This window comes from Apteryx rowi, unplaced genomic scaffold (assembly GCF_003343035.1).
Source record: "Apteryx rowi isolate R43461 unplaced genomic scaffold, aptRow1 scaffold_1163, whole genome shotgun sequence".
NCBI classification, from domain to species: domain Eukaryota; kingdom Metazoa; phylum Chordata; class Aves; order Apterygiformes; family Apterygidae; genus Apteryx; species Apteryx rowi.
The window spans coordinates 27,795-42,575 of NW_020447379.1; the positions used below are offsets into that span (position 1 = coordinate 27,795).

General features: G+C 37.4%; 1 protein-coding gene across 1 annotated transcript in view; it reads left to right on the forward strand.

The window, feature by feature from the left end:
• Window positions 1-14,781, forward strand: part of FHOD3 (formin homology 2 domain containing 3) — a gene marked incomplete at its 3' end in the record, with an annotated part of 119,984 nt that overhangs the window by 18,476 nt on the left and 86,727 nt on the right. The gene's annotated exons all lie outside the window — the stretch shown is intronic.

Sequence of the window (14,781 nt, forward strand, 5' to 3'; positions counted from 1 at the left end):
TATGGTGATGGTTATATGACCATATTATCAATACAGCTCTCAGAAATTAGTGTAATTCTTTACCATTGCATTAATGATCTCAAGATTGTATCTCAAAACTTCAGTTTTGCTTTTAGATGTTCAGCACAAGTTAACTGTTTGAATGTTCATGTGCTGATTCAGCACACATTTTCTTTCTGGTTATTTTACTTCAATAAATGTCTTGTGTGCATATGAATTAATTCAGAAAAGATAACACTCCCAACAAAGTTTTTAAAAGTGATCATTCTACCTTTTTCTTTAGGTGCTAAGTGCTTTTCATCTTGAATCTTACATATAGTGATGGTTAGAGGAATGGAATAATATCTTTCCTTGCTAGAGATTTTGTATGTAGCATAAGATGCTTAGAAACCTGTCTAAATTACTTTTTCAGTAAACAGAGTTATTATGTAAGTAAATATATATTCGGTGAGCATGAGAATTTTCTAGCAGGATGAATGTAAATTTAATTCCACTCTTAAGTCAGCCTATAGATTTTTTAAATTCTTTGTACATGCAATATGAGCCAATGCCTCTCTCTCTCATATGTTTGCCTGCTAAGAATCAAGTTCAAGGATTTTAAGTGAAAAAGTTTTAGCTACTGCATTCAGAGCTCTTGTATTCGGTTTTGCAGTTTATTATTGGCTTGTGTGGAAACCTCCTTACCTTTTTGTCTTTTTGTTAACTGATCCTAATGATATTTTTATTTTTTTCAAAAGTGATATAAGATTTGCTTAGTGAATTATCTATGAGTGGTTTAAAAGCCTCCTAGTATGTATGCAATATGAACAAAGTATTTCTCAGGTCAGTCACTCTGGATAAATACAAACTGTACTGAAACACAGCTAAAAAGTTATAATGAGATACTTTTCCTTAATCAGTTTGCAAACATATATATATATACACACACATATACCTATATATATATWTTTTTTTCTTTTTGATGTGTAGTTTTGTCATACTGGAAAGTGAGCACTCTCCTGACTGTAAAGTCTTTTTATGAGGGTATGAAAAATAGAACGCTTGGATATGGCCTAAAGAAAAGACATTATGAACCTTAGCATTAAGGCTGGGAAAGCTGTGACACATGGTTGATTGCTGGAAAAATGTGACCACTTTCAGTGTGTATATATGGTCCTCACAAAGCAGCTTTATTCATTAACTTTGTTTGGCAAGTAGTCCAAGGGTAAATAAGCGGGTCTGGTTTTGCAGTCAAACCATTGCTTCAAGGTTCCTTTTTGGTGCCTGATAATATTCAGAAGTTTAAGAGTGGAGGAAATCTTCAGTCCATACGTACAGTGAAGTACAAGTGGTCTTATGGCTCCAGTAGTAAGTGGAATATATATCCTTTCTCTAGTTTCACTTTATTAGTTATTCTTTGAAGAAGGGTTTGTGGTGTTTTTCTTCCGTGGTTTTACATGTATGATATCTGTTCTTTCAACAATTTTATTATTTCAGTAGTTCAAACCACTAGTATTTTGCTTTTTAGGGTACATAAAAAGGATAACATATTAATAATTATTTATTGTAAAAAGAGTTGGCAATAGTGAATGTGTTATAGTTTGGAATCTTTGTTAATACCTTTTCTTTAACCTCTTCTATACACTTTATACATAGGTTGTTCTGGTTTTGTGTTTTTGCTTTTTATTTTTGAAATATGTTGTCTGTGAGATTCTACAGTGTCAGGAAAGGACTGCCAACCATAGCATTAATTTTACAGGAGTTTTCAGGTGAAGTTATTTAAACCCAGCCATAATTTTGGTATTTAATAGGAGTACTTTTTAAGAGAACTGTTGAAAGAACAAATTTCACGTGCATAAAACCACAGAATAATAACAGTAGTTTTCCACTATACTTACAGGCTCAAATAGTTTTTTCCCCTAGAGCCCTTGAACTCAACCTTTATATTATTTAAACAGGACATAGTCAAGGCTGCTAGCTCTAACGAGTTGTGCTGTAACAGAAGTAATGAAGGACTTTGCTATCCTATTTCTCCTCCTTTCTTGGTTTCTCCCTCCTATCCTCCATGTTCTTGGTATCGTCAGTACTATACTGTGTCCCATGCCTGTCCGGCTGCATACAAATAGCAGAATATGGTGTGATTGGTTCAAAGCTATAGGTGGATTAATTTTCTAGCTGGCTCCCCTTTGTAATGGCTAGAAAAGTCCTTTTCACTGAGAGGAGCACCAGCTTGGGTCTCTTTTTTTTTTTGTGTGCAGTTTTCAATTTGAGTAGGAATTTAGGTTACCGTTGTTGTCAAATGCGTCTGAAATCAGAGAGCAGGTCTCAGTTATTTCAGCAAATGGGCAGTGGGACAACACAGCCATCTGAGGGAACAAGGGTGAGAATGAAGTGTTCTTCATGGCTGTCACATGTTTGAGTGGGTTAAATTTTGTAAGGAGGCTGCGAAGGAAGGTACTGTGATAGTTTTCTTATTTCTGTTTTCCTCTTGCTTCGCTCATAATTCAGTGAAGCCTCACACCATAACAGTGACAGCTTTCACAGACAGGGGCATGGTCACAGCTGAGGCCCACCTGAACCATTCTGTGCATTGGCCAGAAGGAAGACTTCGGGTCCACAAGAGGTACTTCTTTGTACGTAGTTTCCGTGTCAAAAATACCGCAGGTCCTAAGCTTCTGGAGCACCACCTGCCAGTGTCATGATGAAACTGCTTTTGCATCACTTACAGGTCAGTCTATACAAATTAGAGGTCCAGCTATGATAGGAGATGCATCACAGAGGAAAGTGGTTTGGTATAGAAAATTGATGTGGAGCAAGTGGAGTTTGTTCTGAACAGATTGTAGTCACTTATAAAAATGAACCAATAGTGGTTTAATCTTAAATCTAAAGCCTGCACTTGGAATTTGAAATATTTCTGAAAGCACACTAGACAAATATTTACTTGGAGGCTTAAAACAAAGGGATCAAGATGCAGCTTTAAGATCTTTCATTTTAATTCTCATCTTACATTTGCCCTTTTAAGCTCACAGAACTTCAGCTTTCCCATATGTAAAATGCAGTGAATCACTGCCTGTCTCATAGAACTACTGCATGACTTCATTAACTGAAAATGATTTTCAGATCCTTAAATCAAAAGTGTGAGATAAGTAACACATCAGTAATAATCTTAATATTTTGAACTTTTAACAGGTTATATAATCTCTTTAAAATTGATAATCTTTTGTCTTGAATGTATTAAGTGACATTGTATTACACTGGACGCCTTCACAACCCAAACTGACAGTAGCATAATAAAAGCTAGAGTAATGTGCAGTGAAGAGCATTTCAGAGAGGGGAGTCAAGAGAAAGCCTGTCTGCAGATTAAGCTCATAAAACCTCTTTTTCTCTCCCAGTTTTTTGGAATGCAGCTAAGGAAATATCAACTTGGCCCTGCCCAAGGAAAAGAAGTTGCTGAAACTGCCATTCTCCCAACCTTTCCTGTTGCCAAAGGTTCAGCCCAGTGAACACCTGCTTGGGACAGCATAGTTCAAGGCTAACCTCATACATCAAWGTAAAGGGATGGTGGGAAAGCTCTGCCTGAAACGCTTCTTAAAAAAAAAAAAAAAAGGCAAAATTAATCATATTTCTCATATTTTGGCACACACCCAGTTCTTCCTTGTAATCAGTATAACGGTACTTAATGGTTAAATTTTAGTTTGCAACTTCATCCATTATATGGAATTGTAGTTACCAATGGTTTCATATCTTGTTTCTTATTATCTAATTATCTACTTAATATCAAAACAAGAAATGTCACTGTTGTCAGGTGTCTGTTGCAGAAGGTGTCATCAGGATAGAGTTCAAGAGAGGCAAGACTAGTTTTCATTCATTCTGCTCATCAGAAATGCATATGCAAGTATGACACTTGTTTAATAGTGGGACATACTCTTCAGCTATTGTAGCTGTGGTCAATAGGGCTATGCCATGCACTTGTAGTAACTATCGAAAAATCAACTAGTCAGATGGTACGCTTCCAGATGCTGAGTTGCATTAGAATGACTTTAAATATTTCATGGCACTTTCTTTGCAAAAGGCTCATATGAGCCAAAGGAAGGTTATGTTATCAAGTGAAAGGAGCAGACTTCACTAGACAATCTTACTCTGTGATCCATAATGTGAAAATGCTAAAAAAACCCTTGCTGTATATAAATAGAGGTGCATGTTTTTACAAGAAAAAAGAGAAGAGAAAAGTCTGTTCCTTATCAAAAGCTGTTTGATAGCACGTTACATGCTAGCATGAGTCTTAGCAGAAATTGCTTCTCATGTTGCTGCAATTCCCCTCAAGCCAAGTGTTTTATACTTTATCTAAGATAATATAATCACTGTCCTTACTCAGATACAGAAGACAGGTCTGCATGTACTGAGGATGTTCATATGCCTGGAGCCCTAGAAAAAAGCTGCATTTTGGAAGGGTTAATAAAAACATAAATAGATTGCATACATTGAAGTTGTACAGTTTGAGGAGAGGAAAAAAGTGAAAAATCCTAGTGTAAATCTTTACAACTGAAGTATAATGCCTGGTCTGGAAACAGACTGGTGGCAAATTTCCGATGAAGTATTTTTATTTTGTATTTTGCAATGGAAAAAAACTAAAATCTTAATTGAAACCAAACTCTTCTGTTTCAGCAACTTCCGAAAGAACAAAAGAAAAAGACATTCAAAACTGGGGAATACTTACTAGCTCTATGGTTAGGGCCCATGACAAGGATGTGATGGCACCATCTCAAGACTCTTTTTTCCTTGAGTCACCCAAGACTGAAGGGGACTTTGATCTTTTAATTTCCAGTAACCTTCAGGTCCTCTTTTTCTGGCTGAATAATTGTATGCAATTTTCCATAAAAAGAACAGTTCTCACAGGACAAACTGATAATTTTTTTGTTTGGAAGGTAGGGAGAGAGAAAGAATTCTCTCGCTTTGTGCTTTGTCCTGTAAAGCTGTGACAGATCTTAGATCCATCCTGCTGTAAAATAAGAAAAAAGTCATATTTTAGACAATTTAATGGGACAAGAAAATCACTTCCCAAGATCATCATTGGTATTTCAAAGGAGAGGAGAAGGAAACACCTGAAAATCCCTATAGCATTTGCCATCTCCTTGAAGGCTCTGCAGCCTTTAGTTTGTCAAGTTGTGTCTGTATGACATGATGATTGCTGCATGAGAAATATAGCTACCCTGTTAGTTCAGTAAAAATGGCCTAATACAGGGCCAATTTCTGCCCCAAAATATTCTTTTAAATCTCCCATTAGAATTGCATGTATTCATCTGAGGGCCAAATTGGCCTATAATCTGTTTGAATTTGTTGTATAAATTGCCTGCTTCTGTGTACAGATTTTTTTTCATTTTTTTCCCCTCTGCCCCTGGACCATGATTGATGATGTAAATAATCATTTCCAGGCATGAGCTTCCTCCCCCCACCCCCCTTGTTGACCAGTCGCTAATCACTGCTTGCTCATTCTGTGTTTTGTTAGTAAGCCAGATGAATTTAATGCCCTTCTTTCTCTGGATGTCAGAAATCTCACCACAGATAAATGGCAGATACACACCACATATATAACAGTGTGCAGACCTTATAATCATTATCCAGACCATTTGCAAAGTTCAGAGAAATTTCATTTTAAGAATAGTAAATGCATGCATTTCTCTGTCATCCCTACCATTATATGGTATATTCAGAGTAAAGCTTAAAGGAACATCCCGAATTAAAAAGGCTGTGGCTTAACTGACGATTTTGGAGCATCTTGCGTCATAGGGTTTTCAATCTCAGTGGAATTGAGTACAATAGCAGCAAGACAAGTAATGTTATATATCCTGGGAGAGATGTGGCACAGTTAGAGAAAGTGTCTTGACCAAATGGTCAAATAGCAAATCACTGCCAGCACTTAGAATCGACATGCCCTTTTTACCATTTCTGTACCTGCAAAGCACTGAACAGTTACTTTGCTTTTTTTAAGCATCACTCTTTGAAGATTTGAGAGAAAATAGCTGAATATTAAAATAGGGTCTAGTGTCATTTTTAACATATTTCAACTAATAAAAATCCCAATGCTTAAAATACAGACATGGCTTCCCACACATTCTTACTGAAGTATTACTGATATGTCACGTGGATCATTTAATGATTAGAGTCCTAATGAAAAAAAAAAGCTTAAACGTACACAATATTCAGTATCTAGAATGGGGTTGTTCACATACTTTATGCATATATTTAACTGTTGCTTCCCATGCATCTCAGCTCTGTCTATAATACCTGATGTGCCCTGCGCACCTGGTGAATTGTGCAGGTGGTGCCTTTCAGATGACAAAATGGAAGGGTTGGCACATCTTCATAGCAGCACAGAAATCAGCTTTTATGGCCAGCACATATGAACCCTTCTGTCCCTTCCACGGAAGGGTCTTTAACGTGAATTTGAGAAGTTTTGTGGCATTCTCTAGGTTGCTTAGACGTCTACATTTTTCATCGTTCTCCTTAAAAAAGACTTCTTTAAAGTTTAGAGGGAAAATTAAGCTGAGTAGAAGCACTTGGTTCAGGTGACCCACAAGGACCTCATTCTTCTGATCACTCTTGCATTTATGTGCTATGAATAGAAAAGAATGGGTTTACTAAATAGAGTTGTCACCCTTTTTTTTGAGTGAAGTAATTGACCCGAAATGTCTGTTTTGGAGAAGAGAGTGAGAAAAGAGAAAGGGCATGGTTTGTTTGTTTGTTCTTTAAGCCATTTGCAAACCCGAGTAATAGTGTGTTTTTGTTTGTCTTCCTGATGGCTTTCTCCAGTTTGAATTTTTTTTCCTCCCATATTCTGGTGTATTTTTCTCTGGGTTATATAAGCACTATACGAAGTATTTACAAAACTATTTGCTCTTGCTATAGAAGTTACAGTTCTTTACCATGTATAGCCAAGCCTACACACTTTCTGAAATAGATGAGCTCTAGTCCTCATCCCAGAGATGGCACTTCCTACTTGCACACACAGTTCTGGAGTTCCTGGCTAGCCAGAATCGGACAAGTTGCCTCTCTGTCAGATGGACGTGAAAAAGCACCGGTAAGATGTTAGCTGCAATGGAGACACGCGCTTGCTGCTTAAATATGGGTGAGCCACTTGTGAAATAATGAAATTAAATAGTTACAGAGAGTCAGAAAAATTATATTTATCAGAAAATAGTAGAATGTTATGTTAAATTATGTTTCTAAAACGCTTTGGCTACAGATTGGCATCCTTGGCAAAGGGCATTCATGTGACTTGCCTACATGCACCTGGCACTGACCACCTGATTGCAAAATGAGTCTTCTTCTGCTCTGTACACGTCCTGGTTTGTGGGCAATAAATACCATAATTTCTAACTAAGCTATGCTATGCAAAGGGATGCCAACATAATATTACCCAGTTGCTCTTTCTCCCCCTCCTCTGTACAGAGGATTTCAAGATTAGATATTTGAGAACAAAGACAGAAGTGTTCCAGGTACATTTTTATCTTCCAGGGTAAAAAGGCAAACAAAGAAATTGGCACAGCTCTGAGAACTGCCACAAAATATAGGCACCTGATGCCAGACTATTAGTAAGATAAGATTGCATTGTAGGTCATTAGAGGCAAACCTTCTTTAATACATAACAGACAGCTCTTATTTCCCATATCCAGTAATGCTGAAGTTGAAGCACAACCCTAAGGCCTCTAGTACTATGTAAACCAATAGCAAATAGTAAGCTGATAGCAAACAGGCAGATCATGAAAACAATGTTTAAGTGCCACTTCTTCAGATCTTCTTTTGTAATATCAGGAATGGGGAAAGTGCTAGAAGAATTCTTGAGAAATGCAAGCATTTTATATAATGTTAAATAACATTTGTTTTAAAGTCTGTTGCTTTTACAACTACAAAGTCAAAATATACTTGGAAAGTAATGTCAATGTTCAAATTCTTGCAAACTCTGAGAGGCTCCTGCAAGGCAGCCCTGCCACTGCGTGATCCTCAGAAATGGTAACCCTTCCTGCGACAGCAGTGAGAATTATTGCCACTCATCCAACGTGAGTAGGTTTTGATCCTGGAAGTTTCCCAATTCAAACTGTAGTGTTGCAAATGTTACCGATGGCCAGTTAAGTGCACATTTGGTAGAACTTACGGATCTGCTTGTCTGCAAAAAGAGTTTGAGATGAATCATGCCAAAGGGAAACAAATATTGTTCTCTGTACCTTTTGCGCTTTTGTAGAGCTGAAGTGTTCCACGTTTACTAAAACAATTTTATCAGAATGTGATCCCATGTTACAACTTCTCCCTGCCCCAAAATATTATTCATAATCACTCTTTGAGATGTTTCTCTTGCATTTTCAGGGCACGTTTTCATATAAAGAAAAGGCTCACATCTAAGGGTAAATGAATTTTCTCCATCTTCTCTGCCAAAGCTCAAAGAATGCAAAAATCTCCAGATGGGTAAACAGAAATGCTAGTTCTTGAGAAACAACAGAGCCAGAGAGACACAAAGCGTGCATCTGCATGATATTTTGCAGGCAGATAACAAGCTTGCTCTACCCTCATTCCAAGAAAAATAATATGTGCTCCCAGAGAGGGAAGAGGCAAAAAAACCCCATAAAATACACATTTGGCTGAAAACAGCCGAGTAAAACAGGGTGACCAGGTAAACTTCTCTGGTGTATGCACTGGTCTTTTTGTAGACATGGGAAGACATGTATGCATATATGTAGTTTTACCAGCTGCTCAAGGAGCTTTTTGAGCAACAATAAATATGACAGGAAACCAAAGAGCTGGATACAAACACTGATTGGATCCCAACATAGAATTTGGAAATGTTCAAAGATGCTTTTCATCACTGCTCCACTGTAGAGCTTTTAAATTTTTTTCAACTTTTATTTTGATGATCTGATGTGTTTTATCCAGAGGCATGTAACCAAAAACTGTGGTTTGATCTGACTCCCCTATCTGAGCAGCAAGATGGATTGAGAACAGCAAATTCAGAAATACATGGAACATATCACATTGTAAGAAATTCTAGGAGAATCTCAGTGCTTTTTTGTTTAGGCATATCTAACTTTTTGATAGATAACCTAAACATGTCCTCATACTTATTTTTGAGGGCCTTGGCAGTAATACTGCAAGCCCAAGATGAATATTGTTAGGGCTACATATTCTCATGACAGGTTTTAACTGATGCTTTTTGCACTTCTTCCTGTTCTGTCTCTTGTCTTCATTTGCCTGGGATTCTTCCYTGAAGTATATCCTTCAAGGGTTTTGAGTCCCAGTAACTCTCTTTAAAACTCAGTGAAAATTATGCAAGTTCCATTTAATTCTGTCTATTCATTCTGAATAAGAGCATGTTAAGTTAACATGAGTTAGCAGTGTGCCCTTGTGTCAAAGAAGGCCAACTGCATCCAGGGCTGGACTAGTGAGAGCGTAGCGAAAAATCTCATCTGGACTTTGAGAGTCCTGTTTTGGGCCCCTCAGAACAAGAGGGACATTCACATACTGGAGCGAGCCTAGTGGAAGCCCACCAAGATGGTTAGGGAGCTGGAGCACGCAATATATGAGGAGAGGGACCTGGGTTTGTTCACCCCTAGGAAGAGATGGCTTGGGTGTGTGAGTGTGTTAGGTTCGGTTCCTTCCAACTTAAATTATTCTATGATTTTCTCAAGCTCAATATTTTTCTTTCCTTTTCCTTGCTTATAGGAGAAGAAAATTGGAAAAGAATACCCTCTTCCTCCAACTTTGGATCTGGACACGTGTCCAGGTTTCTCTGTTAGTCTAGTTTTACTTTGGGGTTTTGGGGGCTGGTTGGTTTCTTTCAAACTCGAGTTTCCTATCGCATGAAATTTAAAAGGCCTCTGGTCTGTAATGTGTTTGTTTGAAGAGTTTTGATCAAAAGATGTGATACATTTGTATCTCAAAACTTCAAGCTGGACAATTGATTCAGTGTAAGGACTAAGAAGTGTTTTGGGAATTACAGTGGGATTTTCAAAAAGTGGATTTGGAACTCCAGGCATGGTATTTTGCCACATGTCCAAGACTCAGAAGATAGCGTGGCTGCAGCATTGCTGGGAAAAGTTGTGGTCGGAGGGACAGCTGTTTTCTTCCGTATACAACTTTTTAAAGGAGGATCTCCCTTCTGGTCATGGAGTTTATATTCTAAGCTCAGGGCAGATGCTCTTAGTGCATTTTAAGAAGTACAATTAATAGTAACTGCTGATAGAATGAATACGTAACCACAAAAACTTTGCATGTCAGAGACCAGGCAAAATAGATTTGTACTCAAAGACACATAAGTGAGAATGACAGAATTTAGGCCGATCAGTACTATTTCTTTGATACCTTGTGCTTGTTGATATCCCCCTTGTTTTATCTACCAGTTGTGCTTTGACTTCTATTCAGGCACTGAGCTTGTCAAGGTGGCAGGAGCCACCTCTTTGTTATGCATGTGCATGGGAAGGGAGCTCCCTAGAAGCTATAGTAGTTTTAAAAAAAAATGAAAAAAAAACCAAACCCCAAAAACTTTAATTTCATGCACTTATTAGACTTCAGTATAAATTGCATCAGAAAAAGTATTTTGAATAGTTTGGTCTCTGAGTGCAGTGCAATCCAGAATTGCTCTATCTGTCCATTTTAATAAATAATATGCTTTCTGTTATAGCTTTAGGCTTATTTTAAAATGAAATTAATTTATAGGTCCTCTTGTTACTAGAGTAACTAGAATTTGCAGTTGTGTTGTTTTCACTGGCAGGAAAATAGATCATGTAAGGAATACAACTCTAATTTTGTGTGGTAATTTCTAGTTGTATGGTAATGGTCTATTCTAGGTTGCTATTTATCATGGAAAATTCCGGGCCTAAAATAAGCTTTTTTTTCTATCTCTTTATGTCATATATGTAAAAGTGGAAAATTTGCATTAGTGTCTAGTGATAGTAACCTTGAGTTGTAATACAGAGTAAGATTAGTAGACCTGTTTACTACTGACATTCTCTTCAATACTGCGTTTTGTAGTATATGTGTGGGTATGTTTGCACACCTGTATTAGAAAAGACTGTGGCACTTAAGAATAATGGTGTTATTTTAAATGTTATAAGGAGTATTTTGCAGGCAGATGTAAAAGATTGGGAATATAAATTTCATACTGTCTTAACCTTTCTTGATTAACTGTTTACTTTTTCCAGAATATTTCCATGTGAGGCTTTGTCAGCTTAAAACTAGTTGTCTTTTGCTTCCCCTTCATGCAAAGGTTGAGGGGAGGTTATCCCCAGTCATCCTGGAGCCTGGTTCTGAAGGGCTGTCTTAAATCTTCTCTGTGTATGAGTAGGGGATTTACCTGAATAAAGATGGTAGAGTTTAGCCAAGTACTAGCCCATTTTGGTAAGGACAAGATCCTTTAGAGTTTGACTTCACAACCAGCAATTTTCTTTCATTCCAAAAAGATCTTTTCTCCTTTTATGAATAAGCAGTGGTTTTATCCCATCATAAAACATGAAACCAAGCAAAATTGCAGATTCTCTCAGGACACTCAGATGCAATTTAGACAGTACTAGATTTAAAGTCATGTGAATCTTCATGTCCCACAAGCAAGATGGGTTTTCAGCTTTTCTGGTCACCTGTCACAAACTGGTCACATTTCTTTATCTTCAGTTCTGCCTAGGTGTATCAGATCAGCATGCTGAGTACCTGGCCTAGTAGACAGAATCCACATTTGGATTAGACCTCAGATGATTTGGTCCTAGTAAGTCTTTAGCTAAAAATTCAGTGCCCTTTTCCCCTTTAAATTTGAATACCGCAAATCCAAAGCAACTACATCACCCTGAGTGAAAAATTGAGTTTTACATAATTTTTCTTTATTTGTTTTCTTTTTTTTTAATATTCCTAAGTTTTAAAATCTGAACTTAAAAAATGTTGCTGTGGACTCTAAGCTAATGAACCTTTTGACAATATTCCTTATAAAGGCTTAAGCTTTTCCTAGCAAATGATTAACAGTTGGGACAAACCCTTCCTTGGGACATTAATTTTGCCGTCCGTTGTGTAGTCTGTTTGGCTGAGTCTGTAACACATTTCTGATTGTCTAAATATAAAGAGATAAAATGGGAAGGGGCTGCCAAACTCCACTGTGTTACAAGTAAAACAAATCAGAGGGAAAATATTTATAATTTTTCTCCTTCCTTTTACATTGATGTCTATGTTTCATCTTTAGCCAGAAGATGCTAACATCATTTCCTCTCTCTAAATTGACCTACAAGTGATACAAAAACATAATATAATGACCCTCCTAACTTTCTTAACAAAAGCTTTTGTACTTAACATTAAGAAATTTAAGAATCCTGATTTAATCTTAGAACTGTTAAAACATCACTTTCCTGAGCCAGTGGATGTATATATTGCATCAGTAAGCCTTTTCCTTTTTTTTTTTTAAACCAAGTACTAATATTTATGATGGAAATTTGGAATTAATCACAACAACAAAGGTTTGCAAAGTGATGATACTAGGTTTTTTTGAGATAGCGTAGTATATTTCTATCCCTTACAACATCAAGTTCTGTTTAAACTAGAGGTGTAGTTGCCCTGTGGATTTTAAAACTGTGAGTCTCCCTTGAAAATGCTTCAGAAAGCTATCTCAAATATTCATCAGCCAGCTTGAGCCTTGGTCGAATGCAACTGCAGTGGGCCATCCTGAGGCTTTACAAGCTTTGCAGTGTAACAGTTGCAAGCTGAACAGGGGACTAGCTGATTCCTAGGGCAGCTGGAATGGCCACAAACAACCATTAGAGCACCGGTGTTAGAGAAAGTCCTTCTTCCTTTCTTGGGGGGAAAACAAAACAAAACAAAAAAAGACTAGCAAAAACATATATGAGCCCAGTACCTCTCACTGATTGCTTTCAAATGGAAAAATATGGAACTTTGCTATTGACTGCTTATATGTAAATACATCTCGTTGTCACCATGTGGCCATGCCTTGAGGTTTTAAGGACCATCAAAAGTGATATGCAGTAGTAAGATTTCCTTTCTAGGGGAAGTATCCTGGTTAGATTTGTAGGTGGTACATAACACAGATGGTTATCTGGGCAGGATTTTAATATTAGAATTGTTTAGGGTAATCTGATAACTTTGTGACTTTACAAAACAAGTGGAGACTTGCTGGACATTCTTAGAATATCTTGTATTAAGCAGCTGACCTTGACTGTTAAGGGAAGTGTTGCTATAGAGCAGAAATCGTGTCGTATTGGGAGGCCAGGCAAATGCATCCTGTGCAATCATGGGGAAGTGATTTGTTGACGTATCAGCGCTGCATATGCCTTGTTTCATCATACTGAAATTTCCTTTAATGTGACTAGTTTGTATATCAATGCAGTATTACTGCAGCAGTACAACTGCAGAATAGGCTAAGTGTCTTTGGGGACCTGGTCAGGTATGTCACTGGCATTTCCCGGCTGTCAGCCCCCAAAGCAGCTGATTCGATGATGCATCTGGTCTGAAACAATCTAAATTTAACAATGGAAGATCTCATATTGCTAGTGGTATCATCGCAGTGCATTAAGCTCTATTCAGCACAAGTGGGTGCAACCTAAGAAGCTAGGGAAATACCTGGCTCATTTGTTCACAGTAAACTCCGTGTTTAGCAATAAGGTGCAAGCTGCATTTTAGTTCGTTAAAGTGAGTTCAGGTGTATCTCTGTGAGCTGCAATGTGAAAACACTAGCTCGAGCCTATGCTTGCTGCGTTTGCATTCTTTATTAAAATACAGATGTAGTTGCTGTCTTTGAGTGCATCTATAAAATGGTAGTGTTTCCTTGTCTCATAGGAGAGTTGTGTCGAGGAACTGAGAAACTGAGGGAATGGGAATGAGCTAATACTGACAGACACTATATAGATCCCTGAAGCAATATAGCAATACAGGATAATGTATTTTTCCCCCCTTCCTCTGAGTGAGACATTTTAATGAGCAGGTGGTTCTGCTTCAAGCTACCTACCAACTTAATGTGATGAGACAAAGGCAGGGATTTTCTGGAGGGTGGCTCATCTCTGCCTGAATGTGTCCTAAATTAGATTTAAAAATCTGTTACTGGCAAAGGGAAGAGTAATGACCACATTATTATAACTGTCTCATTAAAAATCCAAAAAGCTGTTGGATAGCTTTGTTGCAGAACAAGATAGCAGAAACATCTGATAAACTTACAAATATCTGTTTTTTCTAGAGCCTGATTCAGTGCCAGGAGATTGGAAATTGTGTTTCTGAGACCAGTGATGTATCGCCTTTTATTTGGCTTTAAATCCTTGATTTAGATTGAGAATATAACAGGTTTAACCAAGAATCAGTTCTCCCATAAAATTCTTCTTAACTGGGCACGAAGATCCCTATCTATTAAAAAGTCATCCTCTTTCACACTTCCTTTTATTTAAAACTCCAAAAATCCCATTAAGAGGTTTTTTTCACACATCTAATCATGCTGAGCATGACCTGAAAATTCTTAGTCAGCACTTCAAAAACTATCTAATAGTAAAATGGTCCTCTCTGGAAATGGGAGATATGTAGTAAAACTGGCAGAATTTGGCTATTGATTTTCAGTAGGTCAGTTATACCAATATTGAGTCTTTACTGAACTCATGCTCCCAGGAATGAGTTTGAAATGAATGAAAAAATGAGTTTGAGAACTTAGAGGCTGAATGCTCAGTTCCATTAAGTCGCACATTTTGTGACAAGGTGGGACAGCCAGAGATTAAATACACTTTCTCCAAAGTTCCATACCTAGTGAATATCGATTCTACTTAGTCATTTAACCATTAAGCA